Source organism: Nyctereutes procyonoides, unplaced genomic scaffold (assembly GCF_905146905.1).
Source record: "Nyctereutes procyonoides isolate TBG_1078 unplaced genomic scaffold, NYPRO_anot_genome, whole genome shotgun sequence".
NCBI classification, from domain to species: Eukaryota; Metazoa; Chordata; class Mammalia; order Carnivora; family Canidae; genus Nyctereutes; species Nyctereutes procyonoides.
Window position 1 is genome coordinate 63,170,020 of NW_026575049.1, and position 14,108 is coordinate 63,184,127.

The 14,108-nt window shown below is 45.9% G+C and overlaps 1 long non-coding RNA gene across 1 annotated transcript in view; it reads left to right on the forward strand.

Moving 5' to 3' along the window:
- The first annotated feature begins 4,348 nt into the window (after positions 1 to 4,348).
- Positions 4,349 to 14,108, forward strand: part of LOC129511566 (uncharacterized) — a 75,785-nt gene continuing 66,025 nt past the window's right edge. Inside the window, exon 1 of the long non-coding RNA XR_008664860.1 lies at positions 4,349 to 4,422. This is a non-coding gene — a long non-coding RNA (uncharacterized LOC129511566). The remainder of the gene's footprint in view (positions 4,423 to 14,108) is intronic.

A 14,108-nucleotide genomic window follows, 5' to 3' on the forward strand; every position in this document is an offset into this window, starting at 1 on the left:
CATTTCATGGCCGGAGGTGGCCTGTCTCGCGGTCACAGCCGCCAGAAACTGCAGAAACGCCTGTTGAGATGGGTGCCGGTCCAGCACCCACCGCTGAGGACCTCCTTGGCCGGTAGGGGCTATTGGAGCAGTAAAAACCCAGCTGGGGTGAACTGCTAACAAGATGGCAGACAGAATATTCTCTGCCTTAGCCAGAGTCTGGGCATTTTTCGTTCCTGTAGACCAATCCACTAAGTCGCTCTTCTGAGATGGATTGATTTGTTTGGAGAAATCTTGCACTTAGGGGCATCTGGATGGCTCAGTGGTTGAGCATCTGCCTTCGGCCCAGGCCGTGACCCCGGGGTCCTGGGATCGAGACCCGCATGGGGCTCCCCGCAGGGAGCCTGCTTCTCCCTCTGCCTGTGTCTCTGCCTCTGTGTCTCTCTCCTGAATCAATAAATAAAATCTTAATAAAAAAAAAGAAATCTTGCACTTAGAAAACTTTAAATGCAAAAATAGTTAAACACCTCAAATTTTGAATTAATTTGGGATGTACAGAACAGCTGTAGTACAGGAGAACCCCCCCCCCCCTTTCCCTGATGTTCACATCGTACATGACCGTGCTGCAGTGGTCACGATCAGTGCTGGACAAACCGACAACGGGAAATCAACCTTCTCTTGCCTACAGGACAGGTCTTGAACTATACCGTTTGTTCCCACTGATGCCCATTTTCTGTTCCAGGATCCTGTTCAAGGCCCCACATGGCAAGAAGTTATTTTTCCTTGCACTCCTCTAATCTGTTGCAGTTTCTTCACATCTCCTTGCCTTTTACGACTTCCGAAGGGTGCTTTTGAAGAGCCGACTCCTTCAATTTGGGTCTGTCCAATGTTTTCTCACAATTAGAATGAGATTGTGGATTTGGGGCAAGAATATCACAGAAAAGGTGGTCTGTCCTCAGTGCATCACATCGGGGGTTTATGGTGCCAATAGTGGACGGTATTATCCAATTCCTGGTAATTTTTAACACGTTTGTTGGGTTTCTACCTCAGCAAGGTACTATCTTTCTCTTTGCAGTTAAAAAATACCTTTGGGGGACACTCCACGTTTAAGATGTACAAGTCATTAAATGAGTGAATGCCTGTGAAGCGGTGGAGCCTGGCATGCAGGAGGAGCTCAGGGGATGGCGGCTGTTTCTTTCTTCATCGTCATTGTTGCTCCCTCTGTGCCTCTTCTTGCTCTGGTTTTCCTCCTCTGGTGTTGGCTACTGTTACTGCTCCTTTGTTTATCCTCTTCATCCCATGCTGACCCACCACCTCCCACCAGTCACTTCCTCACACACGGTTGGTGCTCTCATTCAAAATATCTGAAGCTTTGGGGCGCCTGCCTGGCTCAGTCTGTTAAGCATCTGACTCTTGGTTTTGGCTCAGGTCATGATCTCAGGGTCGTGAGATCAAGTGCCGCTTTGGGCTCTGCACTCAGCACAGACTCTGCTTGAGAGTCTCTCCCTCTGTCCCTCCCACTCCTGGTCTCTCTCTCAAACAAACAAATATTAAAAAAAAACCAAAACTCAACAATCCTAAAAACAAAATATCTGAAGCTTCAAGAAGGGTACAGAGAGCTGAATGCTCCCCAGCACGTGGGGATCGGGGTGGGGCAAGAGTCTACTGTTCCTCAGGGTAGGGGCAAAGCCCCTGTGCTAACAATAGGAAGTGTTCATTTGTCTTTAAAGAATGCATTTACTTCTTTTTTTTTTTTTTAGATTTATTTATTTATTTGAGTGAGAGGGAACAGAAGTAGGAGGGGCAGAGGGAGAAGGAGAGAGAATTTCAAGCAGACCCCACGCTGAGCACAGAGCTCACCACAGGGCTGGTTCTCATGACCTTGAGATCGTGACCTGAGTCAAAACCAAGAGTTGCATTCAACCTACTGTGCCACCCAGGTGCCCCAAGAATGTGTTTATTTCCGCGGTGACCATGGTTGTGGGGGAAGCTGTCCCATACCCCTTGTGGATGGGGTCTGGATCAGAACCTGAGGACCCACAGTCCCTCTCCTCATGGACCTGGAGTAGACCAAAGGTGGACCTCCTCCTCTAGCAGGCGGTGGGGCTTTCACCAATGAGGGGGTGCATTGCAGCACTGGGCAGCCTTTAGGGGTCACGCCGGAGGAGGAGAGTCAGGTCGGGGGTGGAGAGAGCACCAAAGTCGGATGTGGGAGATGCCTGCCTTTTCTTCCCACGCCGGGCAAGGATGCCCAAGCTAAAGTAACCGTGTTCCCTCTAGGTGAGCACAGGGGCTCCTCGGGCAGGGTCGGGGATGCCAGCGTGCTCACGGGTGGCCCGTTGCTTTCCAGGAGGCTCCTTGTCCTACTCTAGCACACAGCGCTTTATTTACAGAACGGCTGTTTTCGGCAGCATTCTTGGCCTTCCAGACTCTTCCTCTACTTTAGAGCATTTGGGCTCTATTTTTACTCAGAGAGGAGAAGTTTCTCATGTTTGAAAACAGCTGCCATGTAGAGGATTGTCGTAGCTACTATTTTTGCCTGCCCAGAATGCTCTCCTCTGTCCTCCTCCTCCTGGAGATGGTCGGAGCCCCAAGACTGGGTGGGGGGGGGGCGGCTGGGCACGTGAACAAGCAGGGCCTGTTGGAGTCTCTGGGGCTAGGGGAGGGGAGCGGTTCTTTCTTGGGGCTGCTAAATGGGGCCGTTGGAGTTACCCCACCAGCATCCTGGCTGTCTGTGCAAAGCTTTCCACTAGCAAAGGAATAAGGGCAACATGTGTGGAAGCAGAAAGGGGGGAGTGGAGAGAGCAAAGGTGACCTGGAAGTCCTCCCCCTGCCCTGGCTGGCCGCGGGGGCCGATACATTCTCTTTGTGGCCCAGGCTGGCTGGAGTTGCGTTCCTTGGTCCTGGCTGATACCAGGAAAGCCTCACTCCTTCCCCGAGTTTCGAGTTTCGGGCTGAGGCCTGCTCCGAGAGCCTCCCGACTCCTACCCTGAGACACTGGTAGGCAGCTGGAGATGGGACTGGATGTATTTGTCTTAGGACAAAGAATTTGGGTAGAAAAACTCAGGAAGCAGGGTAGTCCTTCCTTCCTCCCAGGGTGTATTCAGGGCAGGTCTGGAATCCCTGGGCAAGGCAGTTTACAGCGTCTCTTTCAGGGTCAGGTTAATAGGCTCTGAGTGTTTGCTCTGGTGACACATAAAGAGCCAACAACAGGGAAAGGGGGTGTCTGTGTGTGTGTTTGCACGTGTAAAATCCAGTTCCTCGGGAGAAGATGCTGGTGATGTGGGAAAAGACCGGGCAGGGCGGGGTGCTTGGCTGCCCATGCAGCCTGAGTATGGGGTGTGGGTCCAATGGTCAAGGGAAGGAGAGCCCGAGTCCAGACCCTGGCTCCTCCCTCGAGGAGGAGGCACTCCAGAGCCTGACACAGAGGTGACGGGGAAGGTGGACAGATGCTCATTAGAAAGTTCTGTGCCCCCAGCTGCCAGGGTGGTCCGGGGCCTGCAGAGGCTGGGGCCCAGCTGCAGAGCTGCAGAGGTTGGAGCAGCCACAGGACCGTACCCCGCTCTCACAATCACGTGATCATTCTTTTAAAGCCGCACTTGGCGTTGGCGGAGGTGGGGAGGCAGGACCTCCGGACCCCACTGGGGGAAGGCTTGGGGGTCCCGCCGTGTGTCACTGTGCCGCAGAGGGGGGTGTCCCGGAGCCCGCGCCGCCATCGCCCCCCCTCGGGGTTCCCGACGAGGAGAGTGAGGCTTACCAGGGAACGTGCCCCCAAGCCCACACAGCTGGCAAGTGGGGGACTCTCCTTGCGTAGCCCCCCAGCTTCATCCCACTGTGGGGTGGTCTCCCTGGGCCTCCGGGAAGCTCGTTGGGAGGCTGCCAAGGTGCAGCCCGGGGCCGCCGGTGCAGTGGCATTTTGCCAGTCCCCAGCCATGACCCGCACCTGCTTTTTGGCCTTTGACCCTGCTGTCCCGGGGTGCCCGCCTCTGTCAGCTGCTTCCCTCGGGCTTCGTCATCCCAGAGTCTGACTCACGCTCTGTCCTCGTGACTCACCGCGAAGCCTGGTGTTCTTCTCACACGTTTACCTATTTGTCGAAGGTTTGTGGCTACTGCGAAGTGTTGTTAAGTGACACAACTGTGACTCACAGAGCATGTGACCTAATAATTTCAGGTGGGCAGTGAAGGTAAAGCAGGACAGTGATTGCCTAGGGCCTGGAGGTGCTGGGGGCAGGGGGCATGACTACTGAGGAGTGTGGGGTCGCTTTTGGGGGTGACGAGAAAGATCTGAAATTCATCGTGATAACCGTTGCACATCTCTGTGGATGTTCTGAGAACCCCTGGCCTCGTACACTCGCAGGGGGTGAATTGTACGGTGAGTGGCTTTTAGCTCAACAAGCAGCTTGTTACAGAATAAAATTTCACTGAATCCAAGGAGAAGAAAAGGTAAGTTCCAATTCTTGGGCAAAACCAGACCAAATCCATCAATTCCCAGCTCCCCCAACACCAGTAAAAGACAGGACCTTCACATTAGGCTCCACTGGGCTTACAGGCCGCGGGAAGGGTCCTTTCAATGCGTTCCGCCTGCAGGCTGGGCTGTCCCCTGGTCGTCCATTTACTCCCTCCCAGTGCTGGAGATAAAGTAAAGGCCTAAGGCCTCTGCTGATGCTGAAATTCCGTAATTCTGATCCCGTGATGCCCTGAGACCCCTGCCTGCCTGTGAGCCAGTTGCATGGCGTCTGGGGTGCATTCTGAGCAAAGGGCTGTAGCTGCCTGGGGGAGCCACTTTGCTGTGCTGCCGTGTGTCCCCCCCATTAGCCTCAGTGTTCCTCTGGGCCAGAGGCCCCTCATGCCTGCTGTCCTGTTACCTCCTTTGTCTTCAAAGCTCTGGTGTCTTTGCTTGCATATGGTCTCCTGCCAACTGAAATGAAAGTTCTCCAGGGCAGAGGCATGTCGATCCTAGTCACCTCTGTACCCTGCCCAAGAGAGGAGCTCCAGAGGTAGTTGTCCAATGACTGAGTAAATGCCTAGAATAGTATTTCTGGAAGGAGGAAGTATGTGAGTAAATAGGCAATAGTTTTAGATTTCCAAAGTGTTTCCTAAGGTTTTGTACTAACCTGATTGGCTGAAAAAGAATTTGAAAAAAAATTCTTTTTAAATTTTTCTTTAAAGATTTTATTCATTTATTCATGATAGACACACAGAGAAAGAGAGAGAGAGAGAGAGAGAGAGAGAGAGAAGCAGAGACACAGGCAGAGGGAGAAGCAGGCCCCATGCCGAGAGCCCGTTGTGGGACTCGATCCCAGGACCCCAGGATCGCGCCCTGGGCCAAAAGCAGGCACCAAATCACTGAGCCACCCAGGAATCCCCTGAAAAAATTTTTTAAAGATTTTATTTATTTACTCATGAAAGACAGAGAGAGAGAGAGAGGCAGAGACACAGACAGAGGGAGAAGCAGGCTCCATGCAGGGAGCCTGGCATGGGACTTGATCCCAGGTCTCCAGGGTCACACCCTGGGCGGAAGGCAGGCACTAAACCACTGAGCCACCCCGATTTAATTTGAATTTAATCTTTGTTTTCTCCACCCAGTTTTTATGGGAAGGTAGATGGAAAGTTCTATAAGGGCAGGTATCTGTTGTTTTCACCTCTATACATTTCTGTAATTGGAGCTTGATACACAGCTGTTGGCTGAATAGATGAACAAGGTATTATTCATTGAAAGAAGAGTTCGAGTGGCACTCAGAGGTCTCCAGATGGGGGATCCCCGGGTGGCTCAGCGGTTGAGCACCTGCCTTCAGCCCAGGGCATGATCCTGGAGACCTGGGATCGAGTCCCACATCGGGCTCCCTGTGTGCGGCCTACCTCTCCCTCTGCCTATGTCCCTGCCTCTCTCTGTGTGTCTCTCATGAATAAGTAAATAAAATCTTAAAAAAAAAAAAAAAAAAAAAAAAAAAAAAGGTCTCCAGAGAAGGGAGGAAGAAAAAGTAGGGAACTGTTTGTTCCACATACTTACTAACTCTTTATTATGTTCTTTGTCCGTCTGTCACATCCCAGCCTCTTAATGGACCAACTGCCCATGCAAAGATAAGCTGAGGATGGGTAGACAGCATGCCGCAGTGCTGGCCACTTCTCTGAAGGACTACCTGAATTACTTCTTGTCCAGCTCTCATGTTCCCGTCTTGGCTTTGATTTCTGTCCCAGTCCTGCATTTAATGACTCATTTTGAGGACTGGGTCTCAGCATGAGCCATTTGGACTGGAGTCTGGCATTCCATCTCCACCACTTCCTGTGTCCACAGCCTGTAAGAGGTACTCCAACTTCCTGCCCCACCCTGTGGGCCGCCCAGCCAGCTGTGTCCTGCCTCGTGTCCCTGCCAGTGGAGGGAGACTAAGAATCATTCTAGAGATCAGCTTGCTTCTTGGAGCCGCCACATGTCTAAACTTAGTGACTTGCCTGTAACCAATAGACTACAGCAAAGATAATGAGATGTCCCTTCCATGTCTCTCAATGATTGTGACTCCTGTCTTGTGAGCAAATTCTCTCTTTTGGGGGTTTTCATGAAGCAAGCTGCCATGTTGGAAAGGCCTATGTGGCAAGGAACTGAGGGTGGTCTCTGGCCCTCTGCCAACTAGGAAGTGAGGCAGTTAGTCTGAGTCCTCAAAGAAGTGAATCCTGCCAACAACCACATGAAGGAGCTTTGAAGCCACTCTTACCCTAGTTGAGTCTTCAGAGGAGATTGCAGAGCCTCGGCCAGCACCCTGACTGCAGCCCTGTGAGAGACCATGAGGCAGGGGACCCAGCTGAGCTGTGCCTGGGTTCCCAACCCTATATCCTGAGATCATGAAAGTATGTGATTTGAAAGCACTAAGTTTTGGTATGATTTGTTACTCAACAGGAGATAATTAAAATAGTGTGTATGTGGTTTTTGTTTTCTGCTCTCACCCAAGAGCTGAATGTACTAAGAAACTAGAGAAACTTAAGTTTCTGGGCTCCTCACTTACATTGGCCCCTTGCATAGCCCTGGGAGAGTCCCTAGCAATGTGTTCATGTGGTCTTATGTTTTTGTAAAATTTACAGAAAATGTTTTAGTCAGTTGGGGTTGGTTTCTCTTACTACTTCAGCTTCCCTTCTCTCGTACTTCCTCGAGTCTGGCTGGTGGGAATGGCTGGGGTATTTTCAGGACTGGCTAAGGGAAAGTTGACTTGGAGGTACCTGTAGCAGGATTTAGGAACATCCATTCACGTGGCTGGCAGTCATTTCTGTGTAAAGTCGTGTTGCTGCTGCAGTTTCACAGACTGGTACTTGGCAGCGTTAGGATTCATTCCAAGGTTCATCTCATGGACATAACACTAGATTGGCTTTCTTACTCTCAGTGATCCATCAGAAGCTTTGATTCTTATGCTTAAAGGCATGAGAGTCTGTCGTTACATGTTGGCTTTGTTTGACACGATTTTCCACTTTCCCACCTGGTCTAATATCCTAATCTTATCACCCATTGCCACCATCCACATACCCTTGGCTTCATCCATGGAACTCTTGTCTTTTCCAGGCCTGTTTGTGCTCAGACTGCTCTTCAGCCTGAAATGGCATCTCCCAAGCACAGCTATATAGATTCTTACCAAGTTTTTGCTATTGATATAAAACATTGACATAACATAAAAGCATATGTAACTCACAATAAGCCACTACAAAAATATTGGTGGCAAACTGGATAGTGAGTGTAGTCAATTCAAAGAATAAGATGAGTCACCACACAAGAAAACTTGAAAGTCCCTGAAATTATATATAGCTCTGATATGGAATGAACTTGACAGTTTTCGCCAAATTTGGGAAAAATCCAACAATATACATGACATTACAAATAATGAATTGTGAAGCTGAGCCAGAGAAGGTGAAAGAGACTTTTCTAAACTGTCAATGAAAAGCAAGTTTTGATCAAACACGGTAGAGGAAAGACTAAATTATCCTTCTGGTTTTTTCCTATAAAAAATTATTTCAGGGCAGCCCGGGTGGCTTAGTTGTTTAGCACCTGCCTTCAGTCCAGGTTGTGATCCTGGAGACCCAGAATCGAGTCCCACGTCGGGCTCCCTGCCTGGAGCCTGCTTCTCCCTCTGCCTGTGTCTCTGCCTCTCTCTGTGTGTCTCTCAAGAATAAATAAATAAAACATTTAAAAAAAATTATTTCACAAGTTTATTGTTATATGAAGGAGCAACCAGAGAGTGTGTGACTGAAAAAAGGTGAAGGGAAAAAGTATTAAAGAGATATATATGTCTGACAGTTTATGAAAATAAGTAATTTTTCTGGGTTTTATGATTCTGTTTCTAGAGTTTATATAGTTTTTCATTTGTTGTGATTTCCTTTCTTATTTCAAGAAAAAAATTATGTGTATTTGCAGTTCTGTATTATTTTTTTAAGGATTTTATTTATTTATTCATGAGAGACACAGAAAGAGAGAGAGAGAGGTAGAGACACAGGCAGAGGGAGAAGCAGGCTCCATGCAGGGAACCCAATGTCCTGGAACCCCAGGATCACTCCCTGAGCTGAAGGCAGACGCTCAACTGCTGAGCCACCCAGACGTCCCTCTTTTGTGTGTGTGGGTTTTTGTTTTTCTTTCTTTTTTTTTAATTCTTAAGAGGGCCACAAAATTGCATAAGCTTCAGAGTCCTCTGAGCCTGGCTCTACTCCACTTCCCATCAAGTAGGAAAATAATTCCTTACTGCAGAGATCAGAATTCCTTCTTCCTACTTTTCCATCTCTGGGTCTAGCTATATCTTACATATCCTTAGTAGGGCTCAATAATTTGTTTTTAAGTTTAATTCAACTAAAAGTGTTTTGGTTTTGAGGAGAGAAGGCAAAAGGAACACGTGATCAAAGATGTCTTCCATCTGAAGGGTGGTTGGGTAGAGGGGAAAGTAGGGAAGTCCTGTTTAAATTGACAAGATCTCAGAATAGAACCTCGGGTGGAAGTTATATTCGGAGACACCTTACTTAATTGAGAGAAACACTAGTAGTTGACCACGCATGGAGGACCCTGCCCAGGTAGGCAGGTGGATTTCATGACATTCGAAGTCTCCTCTTTCAATATGTGGGTGGTGATGGCAGCAGTTCAGGCCCGACTAGACAATATGGTACCTGGAGATTGGCCTGCCATTGGGCAGGGTGGAGACTGGGGGGTGATCCTATGTAAATCTAGTCCAGCAGGCAGGCCCCTAGCCCTTGAATAGTGTCGGGGAGATCTTGTAATGAGTAGCAGAGGGGAATCTGGTGTGGGAAATGTGGAGAAGGCCACCGGTCTAACTTGGTCACTATGATAGATATGAGGCCCCAGAAAACCAGAAGGCTGGCCTGGAGGAGGGGATTGTGCTGAAAGGAGCAAAGTCAAATGCCAGACTCTGGGGCAACCAGATGGAATCCTGTGGTTCAAGACCAGCTTACAGGCCTGACTTGCGGTCTTGTTGACAAAAAAGTCCTGCTGGCACTTAGGAGGCTTCCAGCTATTGGCCTCCTGCCAGCTATATGACTGGGTAACCACAGCCAAATATTTCATAAAATCTCATTTAAACAGTTCAGCATTCTGAAATTTCAGTTATTTACTGGTTGCTCTAAGTGCAGTTCTTTCTTCCTTAACAGAGGGCAGCTACTTGAGGCCATCAGAAACTGTAGGCTTAAGAGGAAGGCAGTGTCCTTAATCTGATCTTTGTCATTATGCTGGTTCTCATGCTTCATATGCTGGCTGAGAAATACTAATAGGAAGCTCTTGAGAAAGGCTTGGGGCCCCAGGCACTTTCTGGCTCTCAGTCCCAGGGTAGATTGCAGCTCACAGGCTGAGAAAGCCTCTCTCACAGCACCGCTTTATTCCTTAACATCTCCAAAGATAATTGACTGCTTAAACAAAAATAACAATGCATTATGGGGTTTACCACATAATTTAAAAGTAAAATACATGAAAACAATAGCGTAAAGGCTGGGAGGGGGAAAATGGAAGCATACCGCTGTAAGGTTCTTATACGGTATGAGAAATGGTATAATATCACTTGAAGGTAGATTGTGATAAGTTAAAGACGTGCGCAATAAATCCTAAAGCAACCATTAAAATAAAGAAACAGAATTATAGCTAATAAGCCAGTAAAGGAGAGAAAATAGAATCATAAAATGGGCTAGTCTACAAATAGACAGAAAAAGGAAACAAAGGACATATAGGACCAATAGAAACAAATGGCAAGATGATAGACTTAAAACCTAATTATGGGAAAAAAAAACTAATTATGGGGGCACCTGGATAGCTCAGTGGTTGAACGTCTGCCTTTGGCTCAGGTTGTTGATCCCAGGGTGCTGGGATCGAGTCCTGTATCAGGCTCCCTGTGGGGAGCCTGCTTCTCCCTCTGCCTATGTCTCTGCCTCTCTCTCTCTGTCTCTCATGAATAAATAAATAAAAATTTAAAACAAAAACCTAATTATTTTGTTTGGGGTGCCTGGGTGGCTCAGTTAGTTAAGTATCTGACTCTTGATTTTGGCTCAGGTCATGATCTTAGGGTCCTGAGATCGAGCCCTGAGTCGAGTTCCCCACTGTGCTTGGAGCCTGCTTAGGATTCTTTCTCTCCCTCTCTCTCTGCACCCGCCCCCATGCACATGTGTGCATGTTCTCTCTCTCTCTCTCAAAAAAAAAAAAAAAAAAAAAGATAAGGATTGTCAGGTTAGTTATCAAAACAAGACCAAATGATATGCTGCCTACATGAAACACACTTAAATATAAAGATACTTAGGGTAAAAATAAAAGAATGGAAAAAGATAAACATGCAAATTCTAGTTAGAAGAAAGCTGGGGTGGCTATATTAATGTCAGATAAGGTTGAAACCATAGAGATAAAGTCATTTTACAATGACAAAGGGGCCGATTCATCAAGAAGATATAAAAATCATAAAATGTTTATGTCCCTAACAGATCTTCAAAATACATAAAGCAAAGACTAAAGCAAGGAGAAATAAACAAATTCACAAGTGTGGTTGAAGGGGGGCCTGGGTGGCTCAGTTGGTTAAGCATTTGCCTTTAGCCCCCCACATGGGGCTCCCTGCTCACCGGGGAGTGCTTCTCCCTCTCCCTCTGCCCCTCTGCCATCTTGTGCTCTCTCCTTGTCAAATAAATAAAATCTTTAAAAAAAAACCAACAACAAACAAGTGTGGTTGAAGATCTCATTACCCTTCCTTCCACAATTGATAGGACATGAAGATAGAACATCATTAAAGATTTAGAAGATTTGAACAACATTATCGATGAACTTGACTTACAACATTCCACCCAACAAAAGCAAAACACACGTTTTCCTTTTTTTATTCAAGTATAATTAATATACAGTGTTATGTTAGTTTTAAGTGTACAATATAACGACTCAACACTATACATTGCTCAGTGCTCATCACAACTGTATTTGTAATTCTTTTCACTATTTGACCCATCCCCCCACCTATCTCTCCGCTGGCATCACCAGTTTGTTCTCTATATTTAAAAGTCTGTTTTTTTTTTTCTCTTTTTATAGTTGTTTTGTTTCTTAAACTCCACATATGAGTGAAATCATATGGTGTTTGTCTTCTCTGATTGACTTATTTCCCAGCATTATTCCCTCTAGATGCATCTCCATTGTTGCAAATGGCAAGATTTCATTCTTTTTCTGCAGCTGAGTAGTATTCTGTTGTCTCTATATACCGCTTCTTTATCCATTCACCTATAGAAGGACACTTGGGCTGCTTCCTTATCTTGACTATTGTAAATAATGTTTCTATAAACATAGGAGTGCATGTATCTTTTTGATTTAATGTTTTTGTTTTCTTTGGGTAAATACCCAGTAGTGGAGTTACTGGATCATATGGAAATTCTGTTTTTAATTTTTTGAAGAACCTCTATGCTGTTTTCCACAGTGGCTAGCTACATCAGCTTGCATTCCCACCAACAGGGCACAAGGGTTCCTTTTTCTCTGCATCCTGGCCAACACTTATTTCTTGTATTTTTTATTTTAGCCATTCTGACAGCCATTTTGGATGATATATCATTGTGGTTTTGATTTGCATTTCCCAATGATTAGTGTCTATTGGCCATCTGTATGTCTTCTTTAGAGAAATGTCATTAAATGTCTTCTGTCCATTTTTAATTTGGATTACTTGTTTTGTGTTCAGTTGTATAAGTTCTCTATATATCTTGGGTATTCACCTCTTACCTGATATATCATTTGCAAATATTTTCTCCCATTCAGTAGGTTGTCCCTTTGTTTTGCTGATGATTACCTTCAACTCTGTGAAAGCTTTCTATTTTGGTGTAGTTGCAATAGTTTAATTTTGCTTTTATTTCCCTTGCCAAAGGAGACATATCTAGAAAAATGTTTTTATGGCAGATAACAGAGAGATTACTGTATGTGTTTTCTTCTAGCAATTTTATAGTTTCAGATCTCACATTTTGGTCATTTTGAGTTTTTTTTTGTATATGGTGTAAGAAAGCAAAACACGCATTTTCAAATACACATGGAAAATTTACCAAGGTAGACCATATTTTGGGCCATAAAACAAGTCTCAATACATTTTATAGGAGTAAAGTCATTTTAAGTATCTTCTCTGGTTATAATGGAATTAAATTGGAAATCAATTATACACCTCTGAAAAAATTCTTAAATACTTGCAAACTAAGTAACATACTTCTACATATGCCATAGGTAATACAAGAAATGAAAAGGGACATTAGGAACTCTTCTTTGACCTGAGTGAAAATGAACACATGACAGAATTTGTGGGATGTTGCAAAAGGAGCAGCACGAGGGGGAAATTTGTAGCATGAAATGCCTCATTAGATGGGACGCCTGGGTGGCTCAGCAGTTAAAGCATCTGCCTTCAGCCCAGGGCATGATTCTGGAGTCCTGGGATCCAGTCCCACATCAGGCTCCCTGCATGGAGCCGGCTTCTCCCTCTGCCTGTGTCTCTGCCTCTCTCTCTCTCTCTCTCTGTGTCTCTCATGAATAAATAAATAAAATCTTAAAAAAAAAAAAGAGAGAGATGACTATGCAAAAACATAGACACCCTCTTACATTATAATAAACAATTTAACTCAAACATTTTCTGCTTAAAATTTACATCACATTAATTAACTAAGCAGGTGGTTTTCCAAGAACTGAGGGAGATTCCAAGGCTTCACTTCTTGCAAAACAGAAAACTGTTCTCAGCTTTGAAATGACAGTTTAAATTTTTCTTCGGTTTTCTGCTGTTTACAAAGCTCTGGGTAGCCTCCTCCAGCCGCCTCTGAAAGAAGGCAGTTCTTCCCAAGCGCTTAGTATGGGTCTGGGCACTCAGCCTGAGGCAGCAGCAGAAACTTTGTGACCCCTCAGCACCTGCTCTGGGGATTCCTACGGCCATCTCCTAAGGTCTCCGTTATTCCAGAATAATCCATTAAAGGAAGTACGCTTGTGAGATCTGGATGCTGTGCTCAACTTTAGTTTGTAGGGCCAAGGTAAAACTCGTCCATCGACTGCGTGTGGCCTGTGCTAGGAACTGGAAGCGACAGAGATGAACAAGGTAGAAGAAGGTGCCACTCCACAAGCTACTTACTCATTGCAAAGGGAGATAACTGCCAATCAGCACTGTAACCACGCATCCCAGCCTTGTCCCTAAGGACCGGACACCTGACGTGTGCGTTCTGATGAGATGCGCTATGACATAGAAAGCATCACCTGTGAAACAATTTTACCAAAAAAGTTTAAACCTGAATCGCCCCACCTCAGTATTTAATAGGAAACACAGGCGGTAGGAGGACACATTAAACTGCATCACACACAACACACACACACACACACAATCAGATAGTGGAACATTCTTTGAGAAATATGGCTTGTACTTTTAAAGTCAGTATCATATATAATGAAAATAGTTGAGGGATTGTTCTATATTAAAAGGAGCTAAAGAGAAATAACATTTTCATAAGTGGGGGTAGGGGGAGCATTCTTGGATGGACAAAGATCCAGATTTGTTAAAAGTGTTAGTTAGTGTTGGAAAACCATGTTGTCAGGTACCTGTTGTAGAATCGGACAGTCTGGGATTTTTGTAATTATTAGTGAGATTGGACTTTTTCCCAGGTTCATGGTCTGCTTATCTGTTTAT